This window comes from Rutidosis leptorrhynchoides, chromosome 10 (assembly GCF_046630445.1).
Source record: "Rutidosis leptorrhynchoides isolate AG116_Rl617_1_P2 chromosome 10, CSIRO_AGI_Rlap_v1, whole genome shotgun sequence".
Taxonomy (NCBI): domain Eukaryota; kingdom Viridiplantae; phylum Streptophyta; class Magnoliopsida; order Asterales; family Asteraceae; genus Rutidosis; species Rutidosis leptorrhynchoides.
In genome coordinates, this window is record NC_092342.1 from 292,512,213 (window position 1) to 292,524,735 (window position 12,523).

A 12,523-nucleotide genomic window follows, 5' to 3' on the forward strand; every position below is an offset into this window, starting at 1 on the left:
GTGAATCTTCAATTGTCTAGACGCATAAGCAATCACCTTCGTTCGTTGCATTAATACACAACCGAGACCTTGCTTTGATGCATCACAATAAATCACAAAATCATCATTCCCTTCAGGCAATGACAATATAGGTGCCGTAGTTAGCTTTTTCTTCAATAACTGAAACGCTTTCTCTTGTTCATCATTCCATTCAAATTTTTTCCCTTTATGCGTTAATGCAGTCAAGGGTTTTGCTATTCTGGAAAAGTCTTGGATGAACCTTCTGTAGTAACCAGCTAGTCCTAAAAACTGGCGTATGTGTTTCGGAGTTTTCGGGGTTTCCCACTTTTCAACAGTTTCTATCTTTGTCGGATCCACCTTAATACCTTCTTTGTTCACTATGTGACCGAGGAATTGAACTTCTTCCAACCAAAATGCACACTTTGAAAACTTAGCGTACAATTCTTCCTTCCTCAATACTTCTAACACCTTTCTCAAATGTTCACCGTGTTCTTGGTCATTCTTTGAGTAAATAAGTATGTCATCAATGAAAACAATGACAAACTTGTCAAGGTATGGTCCACACACTCGGTTCATAAGGTCCATGAACACAGCTGGTGCATTAGTTAAACCAAACGGCATGACCATAAACTCGTAATGACCGTAACGTGTTCTGAAAGCAGTCTTTGGAATATCATCTTCTTTCACCCGCATTTGATGATACCCGGAACGTAAGTCAATCTTTGAATAAACAGACGAGCCTTGTAGTTGATCAAATAAGTCATCGATTCTCGGTAGTGGGTAGCGGTTCTTGATGGTAAGTTTGTTCAACTCTCGGTAGTCGATACACAACCTGAATGTACCATCTTTCTTCTTGACAAACAAAACAGGAGCTCCCCACGGTGATGTGCTTGGTCGAATGAAACCACGCTCTAAAAGTTCTTGTAATTGGCTTTGCAGTTCTTTCATCTCGCTGGGTGCGAGTCTGTAAGGAGCACGAGCTATTGGTGCAGCTCCTGGTACAAGATCTATTTGAAATTCAACGGATCGATGTGGGGGTAATCCCGGTAATTCTTTCGGAAATACATCAGGAAATTCTTTTGCGACGGAAACATCATTGATGCTCTTTTCTTCAGTTTGTACTTTCTCGACGTGTGCTAGAACAGCATAGCAACCTTTTCTTATTAGTTTTTGTGCCTTCAAATTACTAATAAGATGTAGCTTCGTGTTGCCCTTTTCTCCGTACACCATTAAGGGTTTTCCTTTTTCTCGTATAATGCGAATTGCATTTTTGTAACAAACGATCTCCGCTTTCACTTCTTTCAACCAGTCCATACCGATTATCACATCAAAACTCCCTAACTCTACTGGTATCAAATCAATCTTAAATGTTTCGCTAACCAGTTTAATTTCTCGATTCCGACATATATTATCTGCTGAAATTAATTTACCATTTGCTAATTCGAGTAAAAATTTACTATCCAAAGGCGTCAATGGACAACTTAATTTAGCACAAAAATCTCTACTCATATAGCTTCTATCCGCACCCGAATCAAATAAAATGTAAGCATATTTATTGTCAATAAGAAACGTACCCGTAACAAGCTCCGGGTCCTCCTGTGCCTCTGCCGCATTAATATTGAAAACTCTTCCGCGGCCTTGTCCATTCATGTTCTCCTGGTTCGGGCAATTTCTAATAATGTGGCCCGGTTTTCCACATTTATAACAAACTACATTGGCATAACTTGCTCTGACACTACTTGCTCCACCATTACTCGTTCCGACACCATTTGTTCCTTTCGTTCTATTAACCCCTGGTCCGTAAACCTCACACTTCGCCGTGCTACGACCATTTCTTTTACATTTGTTGCAAAATTTGGTGCAGAACCCCGAGTGATACTTTTCACACCTTTGGCATAGCTGCTTCTAATTGTTGTTGTTGTTGCGGTTATTATTGTTGTTGAGATGATTGTTGTAGTTGCTGTTGTTGTTGTTGTTGTTGTTGTTGTTGTTGTTGGGCCGTTTGTTGTAGTTGCGATTGATGTTGCGATTGTTGGGATAATTGTTGCGATTATTGTTGTAATTGCTGTTGTTGTTGTATTGGTGATTCTTATCACCGTTTTCCTCCCACTTTCTTTTGACTTGCTTTACATTGGCCTCTTCAGCAGTCTGTTCTTTAATTCTTTCTTCAATCTGGTTCACTAGTTTGTGAGCCATTCTACATGCCTGTTGTATGGAGGCGGGCTCGTGTGAACTTATATCTTCTTGGATTCTTTCCGGTAATCCTTTCACAAACGCGTCGATCTTCTCTTCCTCATCTTCGAATGCTCCCGGACACAATAGGCACAATTCTGTGAATCGTCTTTCGTACGTGGTAATATCAAATCCTTGGGTTCGTAACCCTCTAAGTTCTGTCTTGAGCTTATTGACCTCGGTTCTGAGACGGTACTTCTCGTTCATCAAGTGCTTGAATGCTGACCACGGTAGTGCGTACGCATCGTCTTGTCCCACTTGCTCTAGATAGGTATTACACCATGTTAACGTAGAACCTGTGAAGGTATGCATAGCGTACTTTACTTTGTCCTCTTCAGTACACTTACTTATGGCAAACACCGATTCGACCTTCTCGGTCCACCGTTTCAATCCGATCGGTCCTTCGGTTCCATCAAATTCCAAAGGTTTGCAGGCAGTGAATTCTTTGTAGGTGCATCCTACACGATTTCCTGTACTGCTAGATTCAAGGTTATTGTTGGTATGTAGCGCAGCCTGTACTGCGGCTATGTTTGAAGCTAGAAAAGTACGGAATTCCTCTTCATTCATATTCACGGTATGTCGAGTAGTCGGTGCCATTTCCTTCAAAATAGTCAAATGGAACAAGTTAATCATACAGAATATTAAGAGTAGTTAATAGTATTTCGTAGCATAATATGAACTCATTTATAAAAGCTTTTTCTTCATATTAGCATTTTATAAGTTTAAATTCGGGTAGTACCTACCCGTTAAGTTCATACTTAGTAGCTAATATACAGTTTAACTACTACAATTCTATATGAAAAACTGATTATAATAATATTTCGCGTTCAAACTTTTATACAATATTTTACAAACTTACAATACCGCTTATTTTACATAAAGCATGAAATATAGCACACAATAACTTTGATACAAGATAGTTGTGAAGATAATTCTAGCTAGTACACAAGTCGTTCAGCAAAGGCAATAAAGACACCTAATTCATACGTCCAGAAACAAGTCATGCATTCTGGTTTTACTAGGACTACTTCCCATCCTTGGTCTTGTGGAACATAACCGTTATGGCCGTTGATAAGACAGCGCGTTGTAACGTCGTCAAAGGGACGAGGGTTACGTAATGTCCAACAGTCCCGTAACAATCTAAAAACCTCATTTCTTACCCCAATTACCGACTCCATCACTTGTGGGAACGTTTTGTTTAATAGTTGTAGCCCGATGTTCTTGTTCTCACTTTGGTGAGAAGCGAACATTACTAATCCGTAAGCATAACATGCTTCTTTATGTTGCATGTTAGCCGCTTTTTCTAAATCACGAAGTCCAATATTCGGATATATTGAGTCAAAATAATTTCTTAACCCATTGCGTAAAATAGCATTTGGGTTCCCCGCAATATATGCGGCAAAGTAAACACATCGTAACTTATGGATTTCCCAATGTGATATCCCCCATCTTTCGAACGAAAGCCTTTTATAAACCAAGGCATTCTTGGAACGTTCTTCGAATGTCTTACAAACTGATCTCGCCTTAAATAGTTGTGCCGAAGAATTCTGACCGACTCTAGACAAGATTTCATCAATCATGTCTCCGGGTAGGTCTCTTAAAATATTGGGTTGTCTATCCATTTTGTGTTTTTATACTGTAAAATAGACAAGAGTTAGATTCATAAAAAAATACTTATTAATACAAGCAATTTTTACATATATCATAAAGCATAAGCACACTATATTACTTATATTACACCACACGAATACAACTATCTTATTCCGACTCGCTTGTTTCTTCTTCTTCGATTTTGGTTCGTTTTGCCAAGTTTCTAGGGATATATGATGTTCCCCTAATACGAGCCGTCGTTATCCACATTGGTTTAGAAAAACCTGGTGGTTTAGAGGTTCCCGGGTCATTGTTACAACTTAAGGACTTCGGGGGTTGACGATACATATAAAGTTCATCGGGGTTGGAATTAGATTTCTCTATTTTTATGCCCTTTCCCTTATTATTTTCTTTTGCCTTTTTAAATTCAGTTGGGGTAATTTCTATCACATCATCGGAATTCTCGTCGGAATCCGATTCATCGGAGAATTGATAATCCTCCCAATATTTTGCTTCCTAGGCGGAAACACCATTGACCATAATTAACCTTGGTCGGTTGGTTGAGGATTTTCTTTTACTTAACCGTTTTATTATTTCCCCCACCGGTTCTATTTCTTCATCCGGTTCCGATTCTTCTTCCGGTTCCGATTCTTCTTCCGGTTCCGACTCTTCTTCCGGTTCCTCTTCGGGAACTTGTGAATCAGTCCACGAATCATTCTAATTTACATTTGACTCTTCATTATTATTAGGTGAGTCAATGGGACTTGTTCTAGAGGTAGACATCTATCACATAATATCAAACGCGTTAAGAGATTAATATATCACATAATATTCACATGTTAAAAATATATAGTTTCCAACAAAATTTGTTAAGCAATCATTTTTCAAGTAAACATGGTCGAAGTCCAGACTCACTAATGCATCCTAACAAACTAGATAAGACACACTAATGAAAAATTCTGGTTCTCTAAGACCAACGCTCTGATACCAACTGAAATGTCCCGTTCTTATAGATTAAAAACGTTCCATATTAATTGATTTCGTTGCGAGGTGTTGACCTCTATATGAGACGTTTTTCAAAGACTGCATTCATTTTTAAAACAAATCATAACCTTTATTTCATAAATAAAGGTTTAAAAAGCTTTACGTAGATTATCAAATAATGATAATCTAAAATATCCTGTTTACACACGACCATTACATAATGGTTTACAATACAAATATGTTACATCGAAATTAGTTTCTTGAATGCAGTTTTTACACAATATCATACAAACATGGACTCCAAGTCTTGTCCTTATTTTAGTATGCAACAGCGGAAGCTCTTAATATTCACCTGAGAATAAACATGCTTTAAACGTCAATAAAAATGTTAGTGAGTTATAGGTTTAACCTATATATATCAAATCGTAACAATAGACCACAAGATTTCATATTTCAATACACATCCCATACATAGAGATAAAAATCATTCATATGGTGAACACCTGGTAACCGACATTAACAAGATGCATATATAAGAATATCCCCATCATTCCGGGACACCCTTCGGATATGATATAAATTTCGAAGTACTAAAGCATCCGGTACTTTGGATGGGGTTTGTTAGGCCCAATAGATCTATCTTTAGGATTCGCGTCAATTAGGGTGTCTGTTCCCTAATTCTTAGATTACCAGACTTAATAAAAAGGGGCATATTCGATTTCGATAATTCAAACATAGAATGTAGTTTCACGTACTTGTGTCTATTTTGTAAATCATTTATAAAACCTGCATGTATTCTCATCCCAAAAATATTAGATTTTTTAAAAGTGGGACTATAACTCACTTTCACAGATTTTTACTTCGTCGGGAAGTAAGACTTGGCCACTGGTTGATTCACGAACCTATAACAATATATACATATATATCAAAGTATGTTCAAAATATATTTACAACACTTTTAATATATTTTGATGTTTTAAGTTTATTAAGTCAGCTGTCCTTGTTAGTAACCTACAACTAGTTGTCCACAGTTAGATGTACAGAAATAAATCGATAAATATTATCTTGAATCAATCCACGACCCAGTGTATACGTATCTCAGTATTGATCACAACTCAAACTATATATATTTTGGAATCAACCTCAACCCTGTATAGCTAACTCCAACATTCACATATAGAGTGTCTATGGTTGTTCCGAAATATATATAGATGTGTCGACATGATAGGTCGAAACATTGTATACGTGTCTATGGTATCTCAAGATTACATAATATACAATACAAGTTGATTAAGTTATGGTTGGAATAGATTTGTTACCAATTTTCACGTAGCTAAAATGAGAAAAATTATCCAATCTTGTTTTACCCATAACTTCTTCATTTTAAATCCGTTTTGAGTGAATCAAATTGCTATGGTTTCATATTGAACTCTATTTTATGAATCTGAACAGAAAAAGTATAGGTTTATAGTCGGAAAAATAAGTTACAAGTCGTTTTTGTAAAGGTAGTCATTTCAGTCGAAAGAACGACGTCTAGATGACCATTTTAGAAAACATACTTCCACTTTGAGTTTAACCATAATTTTTGGATATAGTTTCATGTTCATAATAAAAATCATTTTCTCAGAATAACAACTTTTAAATCAAAGTTTATCATAGTTTTTAATTAACTAATCCAAAACAGCCCGCGGTGTTACTACGACGGCGTAAATCCGGTTTTACGGTGTTTTTCGTGTTTCCAGGTTTTAAATCATTAAGTTAGCATATCATATAGATATAGAACATGTGTGTAGTTAATTTTAAAAGTCAAGTTAGAAGGATTAACTTTTGTTTGCTAACAAGTTTAGAATTAACTAAACTATGTTCTAGTGATTACGAGTTTAAACCTTCGAATAAGATAGTTTTATATATATGAATCGAATGATGTTATGAACATCATTACTACCTCAAGTTTAGTAGGTAAACCTACTGGAAGTGACAAGAAATGATCTAGCTTCAAAGGATCTTGGATGGCTTGAAAGTTCTTGAAGTAGGATCATGACACAAAAACAAGTTCAAGTAAGATTTTTACTCGAATTAAGATAGTTTATAGTTATAGAAATTGAATCAAAGTTTGAATATGAATATTACCTTGAATAAGAAAGATAACCTACTGTATATAACAAAGGTTTCTTGATCTTAGATGATTACTTGGAATGGATTAGAAAGCTTGGAAGTAAATTAGTAAACTTGAAGGGATTTTTGAAGTGTTCTTGAAGTGTTCTTCCTATGATGATTATAGCTTGATTCTTGAAGTGATTTTTGATGAATATGATGATTAACTACTGGAAAAATACGTTCATAATAGTGTGTGTGTGTGTTGAGAGAGAATTAGAAAGAGAATTGGAAGTGAAATGGAGTGAATGATGAGTGGTGAGTGAGGTTAAAAGGAGTTCTAGTTAGTTGACTAGCTCATGGTAGAAGTTAAAATTGATTAGTCATACATGACATAATCAAGAGTGGAATCCCATGCTAGTTCCTATTGGTATATACCCATAGTAAGTACGTTTTGAAGCTGTGTATAATACGGGTAAGAATACGACTAGAATTCTTGATGAAAGAAAAGAATGGGAAAGTAACTGTAACCATTTTCGTTAAGTATGAGTGTTTTGATATATGTCTTGAAGTCTTCCAAAAGTATTTTTAATACATCTAAATACACTACATGTATATACATTTTAACTGAGTCGTTAAGTCATCGTTAGTCGTTACATGTAAGTGTTGTTTTGAAACCTTTAAGTTAACGATCTCAATTAATGTTGTTAACCCATTGTTTATTATATCTAATGAGATGTTAAATTATTATATTATCATGATATTATGATATATTAATATATCTTAATATGATATATATACATTTAAATGTCGTTACAACGATAATCGTTACATATATGTCTCGTTTCGAAATCCTTAAGTTAGTAGTCTTGTTTATATGTATATAACTCATTGTTAATATACTTATGGAGATACTTACTTATCATAATCTCATGTTAACCATATGTATATCCATATATATATATATATATATATCGTCATGTCGTTTTTACAAGTTTTAACGTTCTTGAATCGCCGGTCAACTTGGGTGGTCAATTGTCTATATGAAACATATTTCAATTAATCAAGTCTTAACAAGTTTGATTGCTTAAAATGTTGGAAACATTTAATTATGTAAATATCAATCTCAATTAATATATATAAACATGGAAAAGTTCGGGTCACTACAAGGGACCAATGTTGTCATTTTACCAAACTCATGACTAGGTCAAAGAGTCAACATCCACCTCCTCCATTCATTATCCATTTCCTTTTTCTATTTTTCTTAATACTTTCATCTTTTTCTCTCAAACACCAAATCAAAGATTCATCATCCATTTTCAATCTAGCAATCAAACATCCAAACAAATTACATATTTGAAATCCTTGCATCTTCCTCTACAATTCCATACCGATTTCATCAAGTTTGAGTAACTTTCTAAAATCACTAGATTCTTTGTTCTTGATGTTTTTAACTTATAAAAGTGTTAATTAGTGTCTATGGCTCAAGTCTAACATGAATATATGATTTGTATGCTTGTTCTTGTCATTTTGTTGTAACTAGCTTAAACTTGAAATGGGTGTGTTTGGTTTTGAGATTTGGGTGCTTAAATGTTGTTAGATGTTAAAAGTGCATGTATTAAATGTGTTACTAGCATCACTAGCTTCAATTTAATGTGTAGGTTGATTAAGTAAAATTCATTAACATGATTATTGATTTTGTGATTTTGGGTTAGGGTTTGATAGAACTAAAATGGAATTTAAATGCATTGAATGCTTTGCAAGGTTAGTTGTAGGTGTATATTAGCATTGTATGCATGATTACCTACGAAACGGCGTATTATATGTATGAATTTAATTCCCGAATCATAAATGTGCATTTATGAACTTAAAAGCATTAATGGTGAACATTTAATGAGCTTTCAACTTGGTTTTGTATATTGTAAATGATGTTTTGATTGATGAAAGGTGTTTAGTTGTGTTCCTCGTTAAATTACCTTTCCAACGGTGTATGGCATACATTTTGAATGTTTTAAGTTCATGAGTTATGTTTGTTTGATGTTTGGTTCGAGACTTAACAAAATTTCAGCAAACAGCACCTTTTAGGTAGTAATTCGCTCCGCGCAATTTGGAGGATGCAGATGCCTGACCCCTGGAAATTATTTCCGACTTGGTTGCACGCTTTAATGCGCGTCGCGCACTCATGTGCACCTCCCCTGTCCCAAATTTTTATTATTTTATTTCATTTCTTCGCTTACTCACAACTTCGATTAACATGAGTTTTGGCTTTGGCTCGACCAAAGTTGACTTTTATTCAAACTTAACCAAATGCTTATGCGATCGTTCTAACATACTTTATTACCTGTATATTGCATGAAACTTGAAAATTTGACTCACATGCTATATTAATCGAGTCGTAACGAGCCATAGGACTAATTGAACACTTTGACCGACCGTGTTTATCGATATTGATACAAACCTATTTGTTTAGGTCAAGACTAGAATTCGTTCTTGCACACGTTACTTTGTGAAGTACATTTTACTATCCGTGCAACCAAGGTGAGATCATAGTCCCACCTTTTCAACAACTTTTACTTTTAAACTATGGGATGAGAAACATATACGTATCAAACTTTTATGCTTTGAACACAAGTACGAAAACAAACATTCCACAACGAGTTTGAACAAAAAGCCTCAATTCAATTATCATTAGTTACACTTGCAGGGCGTAAACGTGAACTTATGTTATGTGATCACATTGGGCTTGACGAGCCCTCATTCGGACTGTTCGCTACCGTTAGCGGATGAAATATATTTTCGAGTATAGTGTATGTTCTAACACTACGTAACAGGGTACAAAACAGTTAAGTTTGATAATTGGGTGCTCGCGAACATACTTTTGGAATACAAACGATTTGGATAATCAACTATATTAAATCTTGTGGATCAAAATTAACGTTACTAATACACCTATGATTTCACCAACGTTTTTCGTTGACAGTTTTCTATATGTTTTCTCAGGTCCTTGAACGCTAGGTGATACATGCTTCCGCACATTATTTTTGATACTTACTTGGATGTCGAGTATACATGCATACGTGGAGCGTCTTTTGACTTAACTTAATTTGTGTCGCATAGGTTTCAATTGTACTTAAAATGTTGTAACATGTTTGGTCGTCGATCTACTTTGTAAACTTTGAAACATCTTTATAATTGAAATGAATGCGACATATTTTTGTCAAACGTTGTTTTAAAGACTTATGACCACGTAACGGGACCTAAGTAGACGGCGCCGTTAATGAAGATTTTTTCGGGTCGCTACAGATGGTATCAGAGCGTTGGTTGTAGGGATTTAGAGTTCATTGGTATCAACCCCGAGTCATAGGGTACATTAGTGAGTCTAGACTACAACCGGCATATAGAATTGAAGTAGGAATTACTTGACTACTTGTGTATATATACTCGAACTCTTCTATTCATATCTAACTTTTATTCCATCTTAATCTCACGTTGTTTAATTTGATTGACACGCCACCTTGACTTAGTGAAATAATGTCGAATGCACATATGAATTAGGGTAATATAATTGCCGGGATTATATTACGGTGACTCATATGAACGTTCTGACATTATGACATAAAGAATTTAAGGCGAGTCAAGGAAAGTTTTCTCTTTATCCTTATCCCATATCACGGTTAGTATTATTGAGAATATTAATCAACGATATTCTTGTGTTTTGAAGGAACAATGCCTCCTCGCCGTGTACCACGCCATGAAACACCCGAACAAGCTCTACAACGGATGATAGCCACCGCCGTAGATGCGGCCATGGCCGGTCACTCATCCAACAACAACAACAATAACAACAACCACAACAACAACAACAACAACAACAACAACAACAACAACGGAGCCGATAATTCAAATGAGGGGTGCTTCTATAAAGCTTTCATGGGGTGCAATCCTCACACTTACGATGGAACCGGGGGACTGGTTGTGCTCACCCAATGGTTTGAGCAAACGGAAGCCGTCTTTAGCATAAGCGGTTGTCGGGACCAAGACAAGGTCAAATACTCCACTCACACTTTTGCCGGTGTCGCTCTTACGTGGTGGAACACCTATGTACAATCGGTGGGTACCGATGAAGCTCACGCCCTCTCTTGGGCCAAATTAAGGGAGAAGATGATCATCGAATATTTTCCTCGCGAAGAAACTCGAAGGCTCGAACAAGAGCTAAGAACTTTAAAAGCGGTCGGAAATGATCTCAAGACTTATAATCAACGATTTTCCGAATTAGCCTTGATGTGCTCAAACCTTGTGAACCCCGAGTCTTTAAGGGTTGAACTTTACATGGATGGTCTTCCAAAGAGTATCAAACACGGAGTAATGTCATCCAAACCCACTAATCATCAAGAAGCTTTGAATATGGCCCGCAAATTAATCTAAACGGTGGATGAAGTCGTAGTACCGGCACCTAAGGCCGAGGATAAATCGGGTGGCAATAAAAGAAAATGGGAAGCCACTCCATCAAGCAACTACCACAACAACACCTTCACCAAAAAGCCTTTCACCTCTGATGACAAGAAAGGTTATGTCGGGAATAAACCATTTTGCAACAAGTGCCACAAACATCATTATGGTGAATGTGGCAAGCCATTTTGCAACAAATGTCAAACGAGTGTCCATGTGGCCAACGATTGTAGAAACACCGCTCCCGTTGCTCAAAAGGGGCCCAATGCACCAAAACCGGGCGTTTGTTATGAATGTGGCCAACCGGGTCATTATAGGAATGCGTTCCCAAAGAAGAAAGCTAACCCTAATACACGCGGCCGGGCTTTCAACATCAACACCGAGGAAGCCCGAGATGACAATGAACTAGTCACGGGTATGTTTCTTCTCTACAATTCTTATGTCTCTTGCTTATTCGATTCGGGTGCCGATAAGAGTTTTGTATCCAAGACTTTGACTCATTCTTTTAGCACTCCACCACTCCCACTATATACTACTTACACCATTGAGGTGGCCAACGGAAAACTATTGAGTGCCGACAAATTTTACCGGGGGTGTATGTTAAACTTAATGGGTAAAGAGTTTGAAATTGACTTGATACCTATAGAACTAGGGAGCTTCTATGTAATAGTTGGTATGGATTAGTTAGCAAAAATGAAATCTCACATCCTTTGTGATATTAAAGCAATTCAAATTCCTATCGAGAATGTGAACCCTTGATTGTCTATGGCGATAAGAGTTGCACCGGACTCAACCTCGTCTCGTGCCTTAAAGTTGAAAAATACCTTCGTAAAGGTTGTTTCGCGATTCTAGCCCATGTTAAGAAAGTCAAGATCGACGAGAAGCATATCGATGATGTGCCAATTGTTAGTGACTTTTACAATGTATTTCCCGACGAATTGCCGGGTCTTCCACCTCATCGACCGGTAGAATTCCAAATCGATCTTATTCCGGGAGCCACACCCGTAGCACGTGCACCGTATAGACTTGCTCCATCCAAAATACAAGAATTGCAAAGTCAAATCCAAGAACTACTTGACCGTGGTTTTATCCAACCTAGCCATTCACCATGGGGTGCTCCAATTTTATTCGTTAAGAAGAAAGATGGATCCCTACGAATGTGTATCGACTATAG